Below are 24185 nucleotides of genomic sequence, written 5' to 3' on the forward strand. Positions count from 1 at the left end.
ACCTAAAAAAGATAAATATGATGTCTTCTTGTTGTTGTTGCTGCAATTTATTACGCTACAGACGCTCCAGTTTTTAGTTATTCTACAGACGAATATATACATTTACGACTCGCTTTCGCTTTCACAAGATCCCGCAGAACTCAATGCTGTAACTTGATGACCGTTTGGCACGCTGCAATCGCAGTGGGTAACAAAAAAGAAACGGAGCGTCGCAACTGCTATGTTAGACTATGACTGCACGGAGGATGATCTATGACACTAAACCTAAGGCGTCGGACTGTTGCAGATCTCGCAGCACTCGCGTGTACTCCGGCATTGTCATGCTTAAGGAGAGGGTACGTAGACGAACTTCTCGAATCCGATACTCGATTACAGCACGGTGTTCCTCATACACTGACTTAGTTACGTTACACACACATCCACGTTACACGATACAATTCTGACCCCTTTGCCGGCAAAAGGGTGCAAATACGTAGAAATTAATGATAAAGATCAAGAATTTTAATAAAGTTTGTTTGATTATAAACGCTTTAAACGTTTTAAGAGATTTTCACATACAAACTTTGGAAGCATTACTTTCCAGCACGCCTTCGTATGTTGGATTCAAGAGGTGCAAAGGAATTTGGAAGAGAATTTTACAAAGTGGCAACCATTAAGTAAAAAAAATCAAGATATCGTAATTTCCAGGACAATATTAGACCCAGGTGAAATCATTATCGACAGAAGAGCGAAGAAGGTTGAAAAGTATGAGAATGAAAGAATATTGGACCTCTACTAAGACCAGGAGTCCTCAGATAGTCAAAACGAATAGTGGAAGAAGAAGATGAAGAAAAACAAGAAGAAGAAGAAGAAGGGACGTTTGCTTGAACAGTTGCTTTAAAAAAAGTAGAGGACTGATACCAACATGGAAGTGGTATGGACCCGTCGCCATAGGTAAGTATGATACATTTCAGTTTCTGATACTGAAGAGTAGCTCAATTCTATCTTATGATTTACTTAACTTTCACTATCAACGTAATCTTTTAATTGGGCATTGTGTTTTTGGGTTTCTTGTTTGAAATACACTCCTGGAAATTGAAATAAGAACACCGTGAATTCATTGTCCCAGGAAGGGGAAACTTTATTGACACATTCCTGGGGTCAGATACATCACATGATCACACTGGCAGAACCACAGGCACATAGACACAGGCAACAGAGCATGCACAATGTCGGCACTAGTACAGTGTATATCCACCTTTCGCAGCAATGCAGGCTGCTATTCTCCCATGGAGACGATCGTAGAGATGCTGGATGTAGTCCTGTGGAACGGCTTGCCATGCCATTTCCACCTGGCGCCTCAGTTGGACCAGCGTTCGTGCTGGACGTGCAGACCGCATGAGACGACGCTTCATTCAGTCCCAAACATGCTCAATGGGGGACAGATCCGGAGATCTTGCTGGCCAGGGTAGTTGACTTACACCTTCTAGAGCACGTTGGGTGGCACGGGATACATGCGGACGTGCATTGTCCTGTTGGAACAGCAAGTTCCCTCGCCGGTCTAGGAATGGTAGAACGATGGGTTCGATGACGGTTTGGATGTACCGTGCACTATTCAGTGTCCCCTCGACGATCACCAGTGGTGTACGGCCAGTGTAGGAGATCGCTCCCAACACCATGATGCCGGGTGTTGGCCCTGTGTGCCTCGGTCGTATGCAGTCCTGATTGTGGCGCTCACCTGCACGGCGCCAAACACGCATACGACCATCATTGGCACCAAGGCAGAAGCGACTCTCATCGCTGAAGACGACACGTCTCCATTCGTCCCTCCATTCACGCCTGTCGCGACACCACTGGAGGCGGGCTGCACGATGTTGGGGCGTGAGCGGAAGACGGCCTAACGGTGTGCGGGACCGTAGCCCAGCTTCATGGAGACGGTTGCGAATGGTCCTCGCCGATACCCCAGGAGCAACAGTGTCCCTAATTTGCTGGGAAGTGGCGGTGCGGTCCCCTACGGCACTGCGTAGGATCCTACGGTCTTGGCGTGCATCCGTGCGTCGCTGCGGTCCGGTCCCAGGTCGATGGGCACGTGCACCTTCCGCCGACCACTGGCGACAACATCGATGTACTGTGGAGACCTCACGCCCCACGTGTTGAGCAATTCGGCGGTACGTCCACCCGGCCTCCCGCATGCCCACTATACGCCCTCGCTCAAAGTCCGTCAACTGCACATACGGTTCACGTCCACGCTGTCGCGGCATGCTACCAGTGTTAAAGACTGCGATGGAGCTCCGTATGCCACGGCAAACTGGCTGACACTGACGGCGGGGGTGCACAAATGCTGCGCAGCTAGCGCCATTCGACGGCCAACACCGCGGTTCCTGGTGTGTCCGCTGTGCCGTGCGTGTGATCATTGCTTGTACAGCCCTCTCGCAGTGTCCGGAGCAAGTATGGTGGGTCTGACACACCGGTGTCAATGTGTTCTTTTTTCCATTTCCAGGAGTGTATGTAAAATAAAATTTTTTCCCCTGTTGTATTTTTGTATAATTTCCTTTAATAAATTTTCGTATTTTCTTGAATTTTTTGCTCAATATGAATAATTCAATCTAATACTTCAAACATAATGCAATACTACAATACTTTTACAGAATATATTTCGACACACAAAAGTATTGCCCCGCTGAGTATTCTCGATCTACAGATGATGCAAGTGCTATAGCTCCTAAAGTACTATCTTTTGTTGTGAGGCAGAAACATAGGATCCGCGAACTGTGCTCCAAAAACAGATGGGCAATAGAAGCGTGCTTCTTGTGATTCTTCATATCTTAAAAGCTTCCTGTTTAGGTCCTGCAGATACAAAAATGATTTCCATGAGTTTCGGTTGCTTAGTGCACCCTTTCACTTCGTTTTAAATTATGGCTTACAGATGATGTTTACTTTGCGTCCCACTTAGCTGTAGGTTACATGAGAAATGTGAGATGTGCTCGTGAAGCACTACTGAGACTGTGGAGCTTTACATCTCTTAAAGACTGATCACCATAAGAAATATATCACGCATTTCCTGCTGCGAAGTAGTTCATATACGTTGTTGCTGTCACACTCTAGGATTATGAGTGACTCTTTAGCCATTTTTATGTCCTGTTGCCAACCTAATTCAGGTAAAGGAAAGTTTTTTACGCTATTAGAATTTTCACCAGAGACCTCCAGGTCAGGCATCAGTGACTTTGTGAACTTGGTAAGAGAGGCAACTTACAATCAGATGAATGCGGCCCAAATGCGCTCTCTGTAAGACTGGAGAAATGTTGTTAGCATTACATCTGCATCTGTGTCAATAGCATACTCTGCAAGCCACTTAACGATGTGTAGCGGTGGGCACTTCTGGTACCACTAACTGATCTTCCCTTCCCTCTTCCACTCGCGAATGGCGTGTTGAAAGAATGTTTGTCGGTAAGCCTCTGTGTTAGCTCTAATTTGTCGAATTTTCTCGTCATGGTCATATCTCGAGGTGTGAGTGTGGTAGAAAATAATATATTATCCGACTCTTCCCTTAAAGAGCTCTCTCGAAATTTCAGTAGCAAACCTCCCCATAGTGCACATCGCTTCTCTTGAAACACGAGCCACTGAAGTTTTTTGAGCATTTTGGTATCGTTCTCACACCGACTAAACGGCCCCGTAGCTCTTCATTGGATCTTTTCTATCTATTCTATCAGTCATATTTGATAAATGGAAATGAGGGATTGGTGTCATTGGTCGGGAGGCCCCTTACGGGGCAGGTCCGGCCGCCTTGGTGCAGGTCTTATTACATTCGACGCCACATTGGGCGACCTGCGCGCCGGATAGGGATGAAATTATGATAAAGACAACACAACACCCCGGTCCCTGAGCGAAGAAAATCCACGACCCAGCTGGGAATCGGACCCGGGCCCGAAGGACGGCAATCCGTCACGCTGACCGCTCAGCTATCGGGGCAGACCGTCATATCCGGTAAATGTACAAGACTAATGAAGAGTACTCCAGAATCAGTCGAACAAGTGCCTTGTGAGCCACATTCGTGAATGAGTTAGATTTCCTTAAGATTTTTCCTATGAATCTCAGTCTGGCATTAGCTTTTCCTACTATTTGTTTTATGTGGTCATTTCTCTGAAGGTTGGTCTGGATAGTTACTCGTAGATATTTTACACTAGATACTGTTTCCGTAAATTTGTCGTCAATAGTGTAGAAAGAATCAATGCGCAAAGAAGTGGGATACGGAAGTACTAAGGAATGACGAGATAGACTTTCAAGTTCTGCAAGGCAGCAACAAGGAATAGCTCAATAGGCAGTACAGTTGAAGAGGAATGGACATCTCTAAAAAGGGCCGTCACAAGTATTGGAAAGAAAAACACAGATACAAAGAAGATAACTGCGAAGAAACCATGGGTAACAGAAGAAATACTTCAGTTGAGCAAGGAAAGGAGGAAGTATAAACATGATCCGGGAAACTCAGGAATACAGAAATACAAGTCGCTGAGAAATGAATTAAATAGGAAGTGCAGGGAAGCTAAGACGAAATGGCTGCAAGAAAAATGTGAATAAATCAGAAAAAAATGATTGTCGGAAGGACAGACTCAGCATACAAGAAAGTCAAAACAACCTTCTGTGACGTTAAAAGCGATGGTCGTAACATTAAATGCAGAGGAGAGAGCGTATAGGGGGCAAGAATACACTGAAAGCCTCTAGGCCTTAATTTGAGGAATAAATTTCTGAGAAAGTACGTTTGGAGTGTAGCATTGTATGGTAGTGAAACATGGACTGTGGGAAAACCAGAACAGAAGAGAATCGAAGCATTTGAGATGTGGTGCTACAGACGATCGTTGAAAATGAGGTGGACTGATAAGGAATGAGGAGGTTTTGCGCAGAATCGGAGAGGAAAGGAATATGTGGAAAACACTGATAAGGAGAAAGGACAGGATGATAGGACATCTGTTAAGATATGAGGAAATGACTTCCATGATACCTGAGGGAGCTATAGAGGGCAAAAACTGTAGAGGAAGACAGAGATTGGAATACATCCAGCAAATAATGGAGGGCATAGGTTGCAAGCGCTACTTTGAGATGAAGTTGGCACAGGAGAGAGATTCGTGGCGCCCGCATCAATCCAACTAGAAGCCTAAAAAAAAATGTAGTTGTACTGTTGTGGATTTCTTTTCCTGCGTATGCGCTATTTGTTGCTTTTAGATTGAAGATCAACTTCCATAGCCTGCACCATTCATCAATCCTCTGCAGCTCATTCTGCAGCTCGATACTGTCTTATGACGTTGCTACTTTCTTATAGACAACAGCATCATCTGCGAACATTCTTAAAGAGCATCCGATGATTTCTGCAAGATTTGTTATATACACCGTAAACAACAACGGTCCTGAGACACTCCCTTAGGGTACTCCGATAATTACCTTCGTATCTGTCGATTTCTTTGCGTTAAGAACGACATGTTGAGTTCTATCTGTAAGGAAGTCTTGAATCCAGTCCTAGATCTGAGCCAATACTCGGTAAGCTCGTTTTTTTTCTTTTTTTTTCACTAAACGGCAGCGCAGGGCGGTGTCAAAGGCCTTCCTGAAGTCGAGCAACAGGGCATCAACCTGAGCACTGGTTTTTTCAGCTGATGGTTCCTCTCCCCTCATATCACAGATACAAAATATTTACTCGCTGAATATAGTACGTAATGACTTCAGAAAGTAAGTTACACATGTCATCCACGCTAAGACCATTGAGTAACAAGATTAGCGCATTCTCAGAGGAGAATACAGGTTCAGGATTTCCTGCCGACAGAGTTCTGCTACTGTGCGGATAACAGATGCACAACAGTGTGCAGATGAAATGCGGAGGCAAATGCAAATACGAACAATGCAGAACATTAAGATTATTGTGGGAAAAATGTCTAAATTGCACGCAGATTCACCGTACAATTCTCGCGGTGTAGCAACCAAATGCGATATCGCCTTCAACCGTAGTGACACAATGCAATAATTTGACCAAGGCTCCATAGACTTGGGTGTTGCTTGCCGGTAAGTCCAGAACTGGCAACATGCAATTTTCATCTTTTCAGCAAACTCTGAAAGAAAATCTAGGAGGAATGAGATTTCCCAACGATGAAGACTTCCAAACAGCAATTCTCGAATGGCTCCGTAACCAAAGAGCGGATTTATATCGTCGGGGAACCGAAAGGTTGGTAGTAAGTTTAAACCATTGTTTATAGAAACTTGGCGACTATATTGCAGCGTTCAGTAAACGTTATTTAACCTGACATACTGACGTGTAACTTACGTCTTGAAGTCTCGGAAGGTTTACTCTTCAGATTGCCAGGAAAACAGATAATTTTTCTTCTTGCGTAATGTCATGTAAACCTATTTTTATTGGCCTAAGTGCCCGTGGCAGTCAACAACAAGGCACCTTGAATATAATATAACTGCCGCCTAAGGTCGCAGTGCAATAGCTGCGTGACCTTGAGCACGCGACAGAGTCAACGGTGCTCAAAGGTAAGGATTCGCCACTCGTTACGAGATTGCACGAAACGCAAAACCATGGTAGAGGTTTAGCCACCGTACTAGTGTCTACCAGCGTGTGATTCAGATGGTCCTGATTCCCTTGGTTTGTTAAATTACATCTGATACCTGCCTTGGTAACACGGAGCAGGAGCAAGTGGTCAGATTCCAGTGACGTAGTATACTGCCTCCCTTGCACAGTAAAATTCATTTACTTGAACGACTGGCTTCGGATCTGAAGCATCCACTTTCTTTTAACTACATACGGGTGTCCGAATACTTTTGATCAGATAGACTTCGAGACAGCTTTTGAAAATATTGACTGGAATACTCTCTTTCAAATTCTGAAGATAGTAAGGGTTAAATACAGGGAACGAAAGCCTATTTACAATTTGTACAGAAAGCAGATGACAGTTATAAGAGTCGAGGGGCATGAAAGGAAAGCTGTGGTTGGGAAGGAAGTGAGACAGGATTGTAGCCTATTCCCGATGTTATTCAAACTGTATACTGAGAAAGCAGTAAATGAAACAAAAGAAAAATTTGGAGTAGGTATTAAAATCCATGGAGAAGAAATAAAAACTTTGAGGTTTGCCGGTGACATTGTAATTATGTCAGAGGCAGCAAAGGACTTGGAAGAGCAGTTGAACGGAATGGACAGTGTCTTGAAAGGAGGATATAAGATGAACATCAACAAAATCAAAACGAGGATAATGGAATGTAGTCGAATTAAATCAGGCGATGCTGAGGGAATTAGATTAGGAAATGAGACAAAGTAGTAAACGAGTTTTGGTATTTGGAAAACAAAATTAATGATGGTCGAAGTAGAGAAGATATAAAATGTACACTGGCAATCGCAAGGAAAGCGTTTCTGAAGAAGAAAAATTTGTTAACATCGAGTTTAGATGTGTCAGGAAGTCATTTCTGAAAGTATTTGTGTGGAGTGTAGCCATGTATGGAAGTGAAACGTGGGCGATAAATAATTTAGACAAGAAGAGAATAGAAGCTTTCGAAATGTGGTGCTACAAAAGAATGCTGAAGATTAGATGGGTAGATCAAGTAAGTAATGAGGAGGTTGTTGTGGTTGTTGTTGTTGTCGTCTTCAGTCCTGAGACTGGTTTGATACAGCTCTCCATGCTACTCTATCCTGTGCAAGCTTCTTCATCTCCGAGTACTTACTGCAACCTACATCCTTCTGAATCTGCGTAGTGTATTCATCTCTTGGTCTCCCTCTACGATTTTTACCCTCCACGCTGCCCTCCAATGCTAAATTTGTGATCCCTTGATGCCTCAGAACATGTCCTACCAACCGATCCCTTCTTCTAGTTACGTTTTGCCACAAACTCCTCTTCTACCCAATTCTATTCAATACCTCCTCATTAGTTATGTGGTCTACCCATCTAATGTCCAGCATTCTTCTGTAGCACCACATTTCGAAAGCTTCTATTCTCTTCTTGTTCAAACTATTTATCGTCCATGTTTCACTCCCATACATCGCTACACTCCATATAAATACTTTCAGAAACGACTTCCTGACACTTAAATCTATACTCGATGTTAACAAATTTCTCTTCTTCAGAAACGATTTCCTTGCCATTGCCGGTCTACATTTTATATCCTCTCTGCTTCGACCATCATCAGTTATTTTGCTCCCCTAATAGCAAAACTCCTTTACTACTTTAAGTGTCTCACTTCCTAATCTAATTCCCTCAGCATCACCTGACTTAATTCGACTACATTCCATTATCCTTGTTTTGATTTTGTTGATGTTCATCTTATATCCTCCTTTCAAGACACTGTCCATTCCGTTCAACTGATCTTCCAAGTCCTTTGCTGTCTCTGACAGAATTACAATGTCATCGGCGAACCTCAACGTTTTTATTTCTTCTCCATGGATTTTAATACCTACTCAAAATTTTTCTTTTGTCTCCTTTACTGCTTGCTCAATATACAGATTGAATAACATCGGGGACAGGCTACAACCCTGTCTCACTCCCTTCGCAACCGCTGCTTCCCTTTCATGCCCCTCGACTCTTATAACTGCCATCTGGTTTCTGTACAAATTGTAAATAGCCTTTCGCTCCCTGTATTTTACCCCCTCCACCTTCAGGATTTGGAAGAGAGTATTCCAGTCAACATTGTCAAAAGCTTTCTCTAAGTCCACAAATGCTAGAAATGTAGATTTGCCTTTCCTTAATCTATTTTCTAAGAGAAGTCGTAGGGTCAGTATTGCCTCACGTGTTCCAACATTTCTGCGGAATCCAAACTGACCTTCGCCGAGGTCGGCTTCTACCGAATAGAGGAGGTACCGAATAGAATTGGGGAGAAGAGGAATTTGGGGCACAACTTGACTAGGAGAAGGGACCGGTCGGTAGGACATGTTCTGAGACATCAAGGGATCAACGATTTAATATTGGAAGGCTGCGCGGAGGGTAAAAATCGTAGAGGGAGACCAAGAGATGAATACACCAAGCAGATTCAGGAGGATGTAAGTTGCGGTATTTACTCGAAGATGAAGAAGCTTGCGCAGGATAGAGGTGCATCGAACCAGTTTCTGGACTGAAGACCAAAAGAAAAAAAATGTAGTAGTGTAACGCACACTCACCATTCAAAACAATAAGAACACTGACCACCATGAGACTGAGTGCGCACTGCTGGCGTTGCTGACACGTGGTTACGGTAAGGAAAATATACAGGATGCTGCGCAATTCCTGTTACGTCCTTCTAGAGGTTCTAAAGGGGACTTCACAGGTAAAGTTTTAATGAAGAACCAGTGTCCAGATATAAATTTAGTCTGAAGACCAGATCATTTTCAAATCTCCCGCTTCACGGTACCACACAAGTTGAGAAGAGGGTGCTCCCGTCCGTCCCTATTGTAATTATGGTTTCACGTACCATTGTCGTCGGATTAGGAACTGATAATTTTTATTTCTTAAAAGATATCATAGTCGCCGTTGACTGTATAAAATATTTATTTTTACTATTGCAATTTCGGCCTTATGTATTCATGGCAGATAGTTTTATATTCTGACAGAATGTAACTTTGCAGTGTTACTTGAAAATGGCCATAAGGCCGAAATTACAATAGTAACAATAAATATTTTATACAGTCAACGGCGACTATGATGTCTTTTAAGAAATATTATACGACTGTGAATACCAACCATGAGAAGTTAATGATAATTTTTAGTTCGACTGGAGCCATAGTCATGGTAAATATTTTGAATGGTGCTGCCTCTATTTGACTACAATAATTTTTATTTTACTTTTATGCAATCCAGATTTCGGCCTTAGGCTATTTTAAAGTACAGACATAGAAATAAGTTTCCGTATTTGAAAACGGCCTAAGGTCGAAAGCTGGATCGTTATAACAGTAAAACAAGAACTGTTAACGTCAAATGTCGGCGACATCATTCAAAAAACTGCGAGAAACTGATTCGTTCGAAACTAGCAGTGTTCATAGTGGTACTCCACAGACCCACTGCACTCTCAATTTTGAGGACGACATCCTTCGTCACGTCGGATGGAACCCGACGGTGAATACACGAAACATTCTCCATGTCAAGTGCATTTATAGAACACATATGTCACAGCCCATTGTCTCCGCTGTGTGCGCCCTATGAAGAGGGAGAAAGTGGGAAATACACTACTGGCCATTAAAATTGCAACACCACGAAGATGACGTGCTACAGACGTGAAATTTAACCGACAGGAAGAAGATGCTGCGATATGCAAATGATTAGCTTTTCAGAGCATTCACACAAGGGTGGGGCCGGTGGCGGCACCTACAACGTGCTGACATGACGAAAGTTTCCAACCGATTTCTCATACGCAAAAAGCAGTACACCGGCATTCCCTGCTGAAACGTTGTTGTGATGCCTCGTGTAAGGAGGAGAAATGCGTACCATCACGTTTCCGACTTTGATAAAGATCGGATTGTAGCCTATCGCGATTGCGGTTTATCGTATTGCGACATTGCTGCTCGCGTTGGTCGAGATCCAATGACTGTTAGCACAATATGGAATCGGTGCGTTCAGGAGGGTAATACGGAACGCCGTGCTGGATTCAAACGGCCTCGTCTCACTAGCAGTCGAGACGACAGGCATCTTATCCGCATGGCTGTAACGTGTAACGGATGGTGCAGCCACGTCTCGATCCCTGAGTCAACAGATGGGGACGTTTGCAAGACAACAACCATCTGCACGAACAGTTCGACGACGTTTGCAGCAGCATGGACTATCAGCTCGGAGACCGTGGCTGCGGTTACCCTTGACGCTGCATCACAGACAGCAGCGCCTGCGATGGTGTACTCAACGACGAACCTGGGTGCACGAATGGCAAAACGTCATTTTTTCGGATGAATCCAGGTTCTGTTTACAGCATCATGATGGTCGCATCCGTGTTTGGCGACATCGCGGTGAACGCACATTGGAAGCGTGTATTCGTCATCGCCATACTGGCGTATCACCAGGCGTGATGATGGTATGGGGTGCCATTGGTTACACGTCTCGGTCTCCTCTTGTTCGCACTGACGGCACTTTGAACAGTGGACGTTACATTTCAGATGTGTTACTATCCGTGGCTCTACCCTTCATTCGATCCCTGCGAAACCCTACATTTCAGCAGGATAATCCACGACCGCATGTTGCAGGTCCTGTACGGGCCTTTCTGGATACAGAAAATGTTCGACTGCTGCCCTGGCCAGCACATTCTCCAGATCTCTTACCAATTGAAAACGTCTGGTCAATGGTGGCTCAGCAACTGGCTCGTCACAATAAGCCAGTCAGCACTCTTGATGAACTGTGGTATCGTGTTGAAGCTGCATGGGCAGCTGTACCTGTTCACGCCATCCAAGCTCTGTTTGACTCAATGCCCAGGGGTATCACGGCCGTTATTACGGCTAGAGGTGGTTGTTCCGGGTACTGATTTCTCAGGATCTATGCACCCAAATTGCGTGAAAATGTAATCACATGTCAGTTCTAGTATAATATATTTGTCCAATGAATACACGTTTATCATCTGCATTTCTTCTTGGTGTAGCAATTTTAATGGCCAATAGTGTATCGAAAATTGTTCTATATCCAAACAGGATATTTTCGGATAATACGCAATTCCTGAAATTTTATCCACTACTTTCTCTTTACAACCCGCCTCCTCCTACCGTCCAACAGCAGGCTTTTCTTTTTCTCCTGCACTAACCTTTTCATCTAGGGGTAACGCTTGCTTCCTACGCCATCAATTATTGATTGGATGTATTCCAATCTCTGTCTTCTCCTACAGTTTTTTGCCTCTCTAGTATCATGGACATTATTACGTGATGACTTAACACATCTGATATGATCCTGTTCCCTCTTCTTGTCAGTGTTTGTCATAATCCACTGAGGTGACAGTAGTCATTAGATACCTCCTAATATCGTGTCGTAATAACTTCTGCCCGGCGTTGCGCAGCAACCCGATGCGGCATTCACCCAGCAAGTCGCTGGATGTCTCCTGCAGAAATACTGAGGCATGTTGCCTTTATAGCCGTCCACACTTGTGAAACTGTTGCCAGTGGAAGATTTTCTGCTCGAACTGACCTTCCGATTATCTCCCATAAATGTTCGATGGGATTCACGTCGGGCGATATGGGTGACCAAATTATTCGACCGAATTGTCCAGAATGTTCCTCGAACCAATCACGAGCAATCGTGGATCGGTGATATGGTGCATAGCGGTCCATAAAAATGAAGTCCATGAATGGCTGCAAATGGTCTCCAAGTAGATGAACATGACCATTACCAGCCAATGATGCGCTTCAGTAGGACCAGAGGATCCAGTCCGTTCCATGTAAGCACTGCCCACACCATTATGCAGCCACCACCAGCTTTTACAATGTCTTTTTGACAATGTGGGATCATGGCTTCGTGGGGTCTGCACCACACTAACTCTACCATCAGCTTTTTCAAAAAACTGCGAAAAACTGGTTCGTTCGAAACTAGCAGTGTTCATCTGACCAGGCTACAGTTTTCCAGTCGTCTAGGGTCCAACGGATACGGCCACGAGTCTAGGAGAGGCCCTGCAGGCGACGTCGTGCTATTAGCAACGGCACTCGCGTCGGTCGCCTGCTGTCATAGCCCCTTAATGCCAAATTTCGCTGCAGTGTCATAGTGGATATGCTCATCGTACATCCCACATTGATTTCTGCAGTAATTTCAGGCAGTGTTGCTTGTCTGTTAACAGTGACAATTCTGTGCAAACGCCTCTGATATGCCCGTGACGAGAGGAAATGTCAGAATATGGTATTCTTGGCACACTCTTGACACTGACATTTAATTCCCTAACGATTTCCGAAAGAGAGTGTCCCATGCGTCTAGGTCCAACTATCATTCCACGTGCAGAGTCTTAATTCCGTCGTGCGGCCATACTTACGTCGGAAACCTCTTCGCCTGAATCACCTGGCTACAAATGACAGATTAAAACTGTGTGCCAAACCAGGATTCGAAATCGGGACCTTTGCCGTTCGCTGGCAATTGCAATATCGACTGAGCTACCCAAGTACGACTTACGACCTCTTCCCAACGCTATACTTCCGCCAGTACCTCGTCTCCTATTCACAGAAGTTCTCCTGCGAACCTGCAAGGCTAGCACTCCTGGAAGAGAGGATATTGCGGAGACGCTACGACAGATTCCGATGCCCTCGTCTTCGCGACCGCCGGCGCGCGGGCGCGGACGGCGAAGAGAACGCCCGCGGGGGGGGGGATTTAAATCGGCCGCCCGCCCTCAGGAGCTCAGTTCGTCAGCGCACCTGACGATGGCGACATGTCTGATCCCCGAAATCTTGTGCCCGTTGGACACTATGAACCGGCTGTATACCCGTGGACTGTTCGAGCAACAAATACGCCGGGAGAGACTGAAGAATGAAGACCAGAATCGTCCCTCGGTGGCTGGAAGAGCGTAATCGTGAACCGAAATTAAAACAATTACAGAAATTCAAGAAAATGAAAGCTCATTTGGGATTTCTGGAATTTCGAACAGAATTCTGAAAAGTTATTCCATCTTAATAAGTTATGTCCTTACTGGTATGCAATGCATCACTGGCACAGCGAATTTTTGCAGACAGGTAAAAATATGCAAATGTTAAACCACTTCATACGAAAAGTGACGAAACAGACTTAAACACTTACGCCCAGTTTTCTTGCTGCCATCTCTTTCCAAAATATCCGAAAAAATAATGTCGTTTAGGGTAGTCGCACATTTAAGAGGAAACAACTTGCGCAGCATATCACGGGTTCGATTCCAGCAGAGAACGCTATTTCTACATTCACTCATCCAACAGTACAAGCCATAATTATAATTTATCGCCAGTTGGTATTTTTTGTGACCTTTCGAAGGCGATTGACTGTGTAGATCATGGAACTCTCTCAGAAAAACTCAAGTTTTATGGAATGTATGGCTTTACGCAGAGCTTGTTCGAATCATACTTAACAAACAGAATGCAAAAGGTTATGTTGAATAATTCAGATAGTGTCGAAAAGGTAGGAAATTTTAATAACTAAGGAAAAAAATCACAAAGAAAGTCCCACGGGGTCCAATTTTGCGGCCACTCCTATTCCTTACACATGTAAATGACCTTCCACCTAACATTCAAAAAGCAAAATTGATACTTTTTGCAGACGATTCCACTGTTATAAGGAATCCCGTTAGAGAGAAAGCAACAGAAGAGTTGGTAAATGATGTTTTCCAGAGAATTATTAAAGGGGTCCTTGAAATACGGACTAAAAAAAAATACTACATTCAGTTTTGTACAAAAAGTAGTCATACTAACAACTGATGTAGCACACCAGCAGGAGTCAGTAAATGGGGTAGAACGCTCCGAATTTTTAGGGGTATACTTACTGACGAAAACTTGATTTGGAAAAAGCATACTACTGAGCTTCTCAAACAATTAAGTTATTTTTCCTCTTCGTTTAATCGTTATTCTTGGGAACAAACATATCAATGTCCTGGTATATTTAGTTATTTCCATTCAGTAATATCTTACGAAATAATTTTCTTGTGTGGCTCGTCACTTGGGAAGAGTGAATTGCTTACACGAAAGTGAGCTATAAGAATAATATGTCGTGTTAAGCCAAGGACGTCATGCAGGTATCTTTTCAAGGAACTAGGCATTTTAACTGCGCCGTCACGATACATATATACTCTAAAGAAATTCCTTATAAATGATCCATCACAGTTCAAAAAGAAGAGTGAGGTCTATCCTACAATACTAGAGGGAAAAAATGACCTGTATTATCCATTGTTAAAGATGTCAGTGGCTCTTAAATGAGTTAAATATGCAGCTACAAAAATTGTTGAACATTGGCCCAGAAACATAAAATATCTAACAGGTAGCGCAGCAAATTTTAAGTCTTAATTTAACATCCTTTCTCCTACATAAGTCATTCTATTCCATTGACGAATTTGTACTTGAAAAAAAAAAAAAAAGAGAGAGAGAGAGAGAGAGATAGCGAGAGAAAGAGAAAGGAGAGAGAGAGAGAGAGAGAGAGAGAGAGAGAGAAAGGAGAGAGAGAGAGATAGAGAGAGAGAGATAGAAAGGAGAGAGAGAGAGAGAGAGAGAGATAGAAAGGAGAGAGAGAGAGAGGGAGGGAGGGAGAGAGAGAGATAGAAAGGAGAGAGAGAGAGAGAGGGAGAGAGAGAGAGAGAGAGAGAGAGAGAGAGAGAGAAAAGTGTAGTTTCAAGAGTATGACTATAAAAATGTGTTCATAAATGTTAACACTAATCATCTATACATATCCTGTAAACAGACTTGTTTCACATCGTTTCGTTAAAAGAGTCATTCAAATGATCTATGGAACGAGTAACTATTTAGCTCACACTGTCTTGACCATCAAATTCACCTGATCTGAACCCGATGGAACAGATCAGGTACGGTCGCAGGTTCGAATCCTGCCTCGGGCATGGATGTGTGTGATGTCCTTAGTTAGGTATAATTAGTTCTAAGTTCTAGGGGACTGATGACCTGAGAAGTTAAGTCCCATAGTGCTCAGAGCCAGAGAACAGATCAGGGATGCTATCCGGCGTCAGCTCCGGGCCCACAAACGACCGACTCGTAATTTACCGGAATTGTGTGACTTGTGCTTAGGCATCTGGTGCCGCATACGTCCGCAAACCCACCAAGCACTTGTCGAACCCATGCCACGCAGAATCTGTCCTGTACTGCGCTCAAATGTGGACCAACAAGCTGTTACGCAAGCGTTCATAACGTTTCAGGTCATCGATGGACCTTCTAAGGGTCACGGCCTGTTTTCTCAAAACGTATTTACTTTACATGGAAAGCAGCCTGTGCCCGCTAACAGATGTTTATAGTACTGATTTCCCATGGAATGGAGTATCAAAACGAGTAAAGGGTGTCCCATGAAAAACTGGTCCAGAGTACGCACTGCTCGCCAATTACGCACGAATCATTACCCGCCACGAGCAGATAGAACAACAAATAAAAAAACATGTAATAATTAGATAAAAAAGAAGTAACAAATAAGGTAATGCAAAGATTTATATTTACTGGGTTGGTCTTTTCTTTTACATTACACAACAATAGGTACTGAAAATAACCTCCTTGTGCGCCCTAACATGTTAATATACATTTTGCGCATCTCTGGTTTATCAATTCTCAAATGGCATTACGAGTATTCTTCTTCAGGTCTTCTAATGTTATTGGGTTATTTGTGTACACTTTTCTCTTTAGACTGCCCCATAGGTAAAAGTCACAAATGAATTCGTGAGATTGGCTCGCGTGAAGTGTGACATCAACACCTAAATTATACTCCGCAAGCCACCTAATAGTGTGCGGCGGAGGGTATATCTGATCCCTCCAACCACCTTCCACTCGCGAATAGTGCGTGGGAAGAATGATTATCGGTAAGCCTCTGTATTGGCTCTAATTTCTCGAATTTTCTCATGGTCAATACGCGAGACGTATGTGGGGGGAAGTAATCTGTTGTCCGAGTACTCTTGAAAAGTGCTGTCCCGAAATTTCAATAGTAAATCTCTCTGTGATGCACAACGTCTCTCTTGTAACGTCTGCCAGTGGAGTTTTTTGGTATCTCCGTAACCATCTCTCGTCATCTAAACGATCCCGTGACGAAACGCGCCGCTCTTCGTTGGATCTTCTCTATCTCCTCTATCAGTCCTACCTGATAGGGATCCCAGACAGATGAACAATACTCAGGAATGGGGTGAACAAGCGCCTTATAACCCACTTCTTTCGTGGATGAGTTACATATCCTTGAGATTCCTCCGATGAATCTGAGTCTGGTGTTTGCTTTTCCCACTGTCTGCTTTACGTGGTCATTCCACTTAAGGTCGCTCTGGACGGTTATTTTACGGCAGACGCTGTCTCCAGTTGTTTTTTATCAATAGTGTAGCTGTGCAGTAATGGATTTCTTTTCCTATGTATGCGCGATATGTTACATTTATTTACGTCCAGGGTCAACTGCCGAAGTCTGCATCATTCATCAATTCTCTGCAAGTCGTTCTGCAAATTCTTACTATCTTCTGGCTTTGCTACTTTGGTATAAACAACTGCATCATCTGCCTAGCCTTAAACAGCATCCGAGGCTTTCTGCTAGATCATTTATATATATTGTAAACAGCAACGGTCCTATCACACTTCCCTGTGGTACTCCGGATATTACCTTTACATCTGTCGATTTTTTTCCGTTAAGACCGACGTGTTTGAGTTCTATGTGCAAGAAAGTCTTGAATCCAAACGCAAGTCTGCTCCGATACTCCGTAAGCTCTTATGTTTTTCATTAAACGTCAGTACGAACGGTGTCAGATGTGTTACTGAAATCAAGGAACACGGTATCAACATGAGCGCCGTTGTCCACTGCGCTGTTGATCTCATGGAGGAACAGAGCGAGCTGAGTTTCGCAGGATCTTTATTTGCGAAATCCATGTTGATTATTTTATAGAGTTCGTTTTCCAAAAACGTCATGATTCTTGAGCAAAAATTAACCAAAGATTCGCATGCACATAGCAGTGTCTACTATAAGGGCAAATGAAGTTGACGCTCCCAAGATCCACGCCAAACGTTCATTTGTGGCGACAGTTTACGTGTCAACCTCTTTTAACTCTGGAACATTCGTGCTCGAGTTTCCGCGATCACAGAAGCTGTACGAACGGATGGAGCTCGATTTTTTTTGCGTTTGCAACTAGCTTTCTAGCATGTCACTTTGTCACCAAATCCTGTATACTTCTCTTTGCTGGTATGAAAAAGAGACAGACAAATAGGTTCAAATGGCTCTGAGCACTATGGGACTTCAGACGTCATCAGTCCCCTAGAACTTAGAACTACTTAAACCTAACTAACCTAAGGACATGACACACATCCATGCCCGAGGCGGGATTCGAACCTGCGACCGTAGCAGTCACGCAGCTAGAGACAGACAACCTCTTTGCAAAAATGTCTCGCATTTCCTTAAGTGAACAGGTAGACACGTACGCCTCCCTATTGTGATTCTTTCTTGAAGAGGACGGAGGAGATTAGTGTTCCACATCCCGTCGACAACGAGGTCTTTAGAGACGGAGCACTTTTTACTTTATATGCAGTTTATATGGCATAAATTTTAATTAATTTTATATTTCTTATTGTTGCGAGCAGGAGAGATAAAATACGATGCTCACTATTAGTTTCTACAGTTGAAAATATTTTAACTTTATGGACTTAGGAGATACGCACAACACTGAAAAATTTCCTGCTGTGGACGTTCGATCCTTAATTTGCAAACTATTTTTATATAACGCTGATCTGGCTTATTAGGTGCGGAACATGGTATCATTACTGTAACTAATTATAGAATAAAAAATGCCCTTCGCTACTTTCATCTCATGAAAGCACAGAAAATTACTCTTATTACCTGTACGGAAGTTACAGAATGTTATGTTCACTAAACGTAAAAGTTGCAGTAGATCTTTTTTTAATGTATGAACACTATTAACTGCCACAACTAACATGAGAGCATGAAACTAAAAAGAAATGAAATTTGATTATTATGTTATTAGCCAGAACAGGTTTTGCACAGCAGTCTTTGATCACACACAAGTAAAATGTTATCATTTATTAATTATTTACGTTACTGACAACATAATAGCAGCTACCCATGTCCACCTGAAAATTACATAATAAAAATCCACAATTTCCGTCTGAAGTCTCCAGGAACCTGAAAGAGATGATTTTAATGCACCGTTACCTGCCCGCTATATTGCGGGAAAACTGCTTTCATTCAATTTCATTTCAATTTGCCGCGGCAGCGGCTCCCGCTATCGCTGCTCGGCTCTGAGTCATGAAAAATTCCTAATATGCTGAAAATTGCTAAGAATGTGGAATGAAATCTTGGGCAAGCTAGCAATAAACCATTACAGGTAATAATTTTAACAATTTCTGTATTAAAAAAATCAACATAAATTGAACGTACACATCTTTTACATGTATCAGCCTCCAATAGCGTCTTTTTCGATCAAAAGGACAAACGAAGGCTACCTAAGCATTCAATCGAGCGTCACAGGCTCTAACAACTTTAACGGCTACAAGAAGACAGAGAGAGTAATGTTTTAACCTCCACTATTTATAGGCAATTCAATATTTATCTTTGTTATCTCTGAATTAAGATTGTCTGCTTCGATACATACATTCGCCGACCACAGATGTTATTTGTGAAATATAAATACATAAATATTGCACAAACATAAAAATGAAAAAATGTTATTTCCTTTTATACATAATCTACAACCATTCATACAGTAATGAAATAATAATAATACAGATAAATGTTTATTTTTATTATATATTCTAACGATTTCGTAAATGTCTCGCCAGGAGACGTCATAGGAAGGGAGTCGGCCGTGCCGTTTCAGAGGAACCGTACCGGCATTTGCGTGAAACGATTTAGGGAAATCACGGAAAACCTAAATCAGGACGGCCGGACACGGATTTGAACCGTCGTCCTCCCGAATGCAAGTCCAATGTGCTAACCACTGCGCCACCCCACTCTGTCTTGAAGAGGAAACATCTCACGTCTTAACAAATTCGCAACGGCTTTCTCAGTGACAATAAACGTAGTCGCAACAGCTTCGAAACAGTAGATGACAACTGGCGGACGACTGAGCAGTCTAGTTCTCGAGGCTGGTTTTTCGTGTGCCGCCTTGTATAATTTACCAAAATAATTTTCTTTCTTGTCATGCTGCCAGGAAGTGTCACACTTTACTCAGACAAAACGCATCTCTAAATCGACAACGTTTGGTTAATTTACACGACTCGATTATGATGAGAGTATAATCCTCTGAAACGCACTGCCAAAAGATTAATAAGAGTGTCTAATTATATTTAGTTGTGTGTTGCAGTTGATAAGTAGCTTATATCGGGCCAACAGTTTAAGGTAGTATGATGCTGGTCTAACGTTCTCCAAATAACGAGAAATTTGTGAATGAAAGACAGAGGCTAGCGTTTGTTTACGTTAGCTGAATTTCTCCGCGGGCAGGTCACAAGAAGCAGGGCACTGGCTGAGTGGCCCAAGGACGGGAATAGGTCAGACCAAGGCTGTTCGCAGTGAGCCACTGCGCCTTTGCCTCTCGTGTCGAGGGAAAGCACGGGAAGTGTGCCGGAAGATGGCTGGAACTAGATCTGAAACCAGTCCCGTCCTATGATAATATTAAGACAGTGTGTTGTACTGAACTTCCTTAATACTTAACGATGTGTGTATATAGCCCTCAATGAACACCTGTGTGAATTTTTCTGTAACCAGTGGACGCCGCACACTGAAAAATACGGGGCAGTTATAAAGTCCGTGAAATATTTTAATAAATCGGTGTAGAAAGCATTTTGTGTACGGGAATTTGCCCGTTGCCAGTCGGCAGTAGTGCGCTAAGCGCCTTCCTCCGCAATATTCACAACAAACCTGTTTACAACAAATTAGTAACATGTTATAAGAGATCCGAGAATGATGCTTGTGCGATGCAAAACATTACGGACGACTAACGACCGGACATATCAGAGCAGGCAACGGACCGTGTGACAGACGTGATGGTGCGGAATCCGACAAAGTTTACCTACCGAGCTAGTGCAGAATTGACTATCTCTCAGCCGACAAAAAAAAAAAAAAAAAACATAAAAAAATAAATAAAATGGCTCTGCGCACTATGGGACTTAACATCTGACGTCATCAGTCACTTAGAACTACATAAACCTAACTAACCTAAGGACATCACACACATCCATGCCTGAGGCAGGATTCGAACCTGCGACAGTAGCAGTCGCCCGGTTCCGAACTGAAGCTCCTAGAACCGCTCGGCCACCGCGGCCGGCTCAGCCGACATTGTGGAAAATCCGTGATAAGTGTTTAAGAGCGAAACAATACAAATTGCAGCTACTGCAGGACAAGAGCCAAGATGACAAATTGCTCTACATGCAGTTCTGCATTGATATTCACAACCTTCTTGAAAATGACGACTTGGCAAGCAAATTAGTCTTCCATGACGAAGCCACTTTTCCATTTTTCACGAAAAGTCAATCGACACAACGCACGCATAATGGGGGACAGGGGGGCAGAGAATACATGTGCAACTATAAAACGCATCCTCCACGTTCCCGAGATGGTTAACGTACTCTACGTCGTAGCCAAGACAGTTTATGAATCCTCCTTCTTCGCTGATAGAACTATCAGTGATGTCACCTGTTTCGGTATGCTGCAGTTGGGGCTCATGCCACAACTTGACAGTGACAGCAGGGAGACGGCAGCTGTGCCCGAGCGGTTCTAGGCGCTTCAGTCTGGAGCCGCGCGACCGCTATGGTCGCACGTTCGATTCCTGCCTCGCGCTTGGATGTGTGTGATGTCCTTAGGTTAGTTAGGTTTAAGTAGTTCTAAGTTCTAGGGGACTGATGACCTCAGATGTTAAGTCGCATAATGCTCAGAGCCATTTGGACCATTTTTTGACAGCGGGGATTTCATCAACAATATGGTGCCCCTTCACATTTCGACAACTGAGCGAGTTATTACCGGAATGTTCCTACTCTCACTCCTGGTATGCTGGATTGCGTACGGGAAATACTGGATCACCGATTAGTTCTGCGCCGCGTGACTAAGTGTGGGCATTTACATCATTTATGCGAGTAAATATCGTAAAACAAAAACACTTGGAGTTAGTCTTTCACAAACTGTACGATTTGTTGCGTTATTGTTAGCGATTTATCTGTATATTTCATGGAACTTGTAGTTATACTGTGCAACAAAATACATCAAAACACACATTCACCGTACTTTACTGTCGTCAGGTGTCACTGACCGAAAAAATACGTCGGTGCACACGTTCACCTTATGTAAGTGGTTTGTTTGTTGTTGGATATCATGGCCTGAAAAATATAACAAAGAGCATCGAAACACGTGTACACTTGATGTACATGTATTTTGTGCAGGTGATGCCCCACAACTCTTAAATATCTGCGTTCTCAGAGAAGTATGCTGTACTCAGAAGAAGATGTAACCTGAATGTAGACAGTGCACTAAAATTGTCTAATTATATTAACGTATTTTACTGTTGACTGTGTCAACAGTAGTTTGAGTGACGCAATATTTTTATTATTATTATTATTATTATACAAATTTGGCCGTCAAAGACCGTGAAAACAGTTATTTCTTGCGCTTCTGGGAAGTCTTCTTTCTCTCAGTCCACACTTCTTTCATTCTTGCGCTGAAGGCGGCTTTTCTCTCTTCAGACCATTTAGTTCCACAAGTCTTCTTAATTTTCACACCGAAACCCGTGAATGAATTCAGTTTTTTTCTAAAAAGGTTTCTGTTAAATATTGTTTCCTGATCTATGTCCATTTCTTTTAGATCTCTTTCTGTGTTGATAAACCATAAATTTTTATTTTTTAGATTTGCGATGTACGAAAATATTTGTTTTGTAAGCCTATTCGGGTTCATCCTCATGATGTGAGCATAAAAGGAGCATCTTCTTTTTCTAATTTCGTCTGTAATTTTGCTACACTTCGTATACACTTCTTTGTTGCTTTTTAGTCTGTATACAGGCTTGCCTTGATCATCTGTTATTTTTCTGTGTCCAAGAATTGTCCTCACAATTCTTCTTTCACGATTTTCTATCTGTTCTGCGTATGTAAAATTTGCCAGTGTTTCTGATGCATATAGTATCTGCGGTCTAATGACAGTCTGGTAGTGTCTGAGTTTAATGTTTTTGGATATACATTTTTTTGAATACATTTGTCTGCAGTAGTGAGTTGCTGTCTCTAGTTTTTGTATTCTAGCCCTGCAGGCTGGATGACCTTTTGCCACAGGCTGAATTAGTTCACCAAGATATTTAAAATGTTTAGATACCTGTATTTTCCCGTATTTCGTAGTTATTTTCTTTGGTGGATTTTTGATATTTGTAATGATTTCTGTCTTCTCAAATGAAATTTATAATTATCTTTTTTTAACTGCACGGTCAGACCGGTACCACACAGGGTGATGGAAATAATTTATTGTACCTCATGATGAACAGCTTATAGGACCTCTTAATGATTAAAGATTCATTCCACCAGCAGCTCTCGAAGGTTTTAAATAAGACTTTGTTCATGTAAATACTTTTCTACTGTCATTACATGTCGCAGACTAAAAAACAGAACCAAATACATCGAAATAATTGCTAATCACTGCTAAGCGTCACACACGTACCTTCTGCACGCTCTTAGAAACGTGTGTATACAGCCGGACAGAGAAAAGTGCCGTGAGGATGAAGCTCATTAAGTTACTGCCTTCTCGCCGGAGGCATCAGTGCAGATTGCACGCCAAGATTTACTCCTTTAGCCTGCGAGGAGAAACACGAATGGTGTAACCAATAAAAAGTGGCCACCAAAAGGAAAAGTGCACGTCGATTTCGTGGTCGCCGGGACAGCATCAGACCAGACCTTCCTGCTCACTTGCCCGCTTGTGACAGCTCCAAGCGCCTTGCGGATGCCTTGCTGACCAGGATGAGAGAAGGATCGAACATGGGTATAATACACAGCCAGGAGTATTTATTTTTGTTTTCAAAAATTAGTCATGACAATTCTTGAAACACGTAGGAGATCCACGTAACTGAGAGGCCATAAGTCAAGGAAAGATGCACCATGTATGACGCCCCAGTGTTGCGTCTAGATGCAGCTATGGCGCGAATGTAGACACGATATGTGAGCAGTCTGTTACAGACAGGTGCGTAGTGAACACGACAGCACCTTGCGAGTTAACTGACTTTGAACGTGATATGATAATCGATAGACGCAGAATATCGGATGTTACACAGGAATTAGCGTCATCGATATGTCTAGGGTAGATGTTCAGTACCACACATACAATGCTTCCGCAAGAGTTAACCACCTCACAGGACGAGCACAAGTGTTTCGCGAACCATACGATCCGTCGACGGTCAGCTGTGACATCAGCGCCGCTTTGGACGTGGGGCGCCAGGAACGCAGTTCTGTCACGACTGCACGCATAAACTTCAGCAGCCGCCCGCGGCCTCTCTGTCAACCTGGAGAAAACAAGTCTTTGATCGACGCAACGCACACAGTTTATGGCGCCAGAGCCTCACCCACTCATTTTCCCGCTTCAAGGTATTACTTTCGTTCAAAGAAGATATGGGAATGCAACCGGTGGCGTCTTCACCAACGTCCGATGTTT

This window comes from Schistocerca piceifrons, chromosome 4, assembly GCF_021461385.2.
Source record: "Schistocerca piceifrons isolate TAMUIC-IGC-003096 chromosome 4, iqSchPice1.1, whole genome shotgun sequence".
NCBI classification, from domain to species: domain Eukaryota; kingdom Metazoa; phylum Arthropoda; class Insecta; order Orthoptera; family Acrididae; genus Schistocerca; species Schistocerca piceifrons.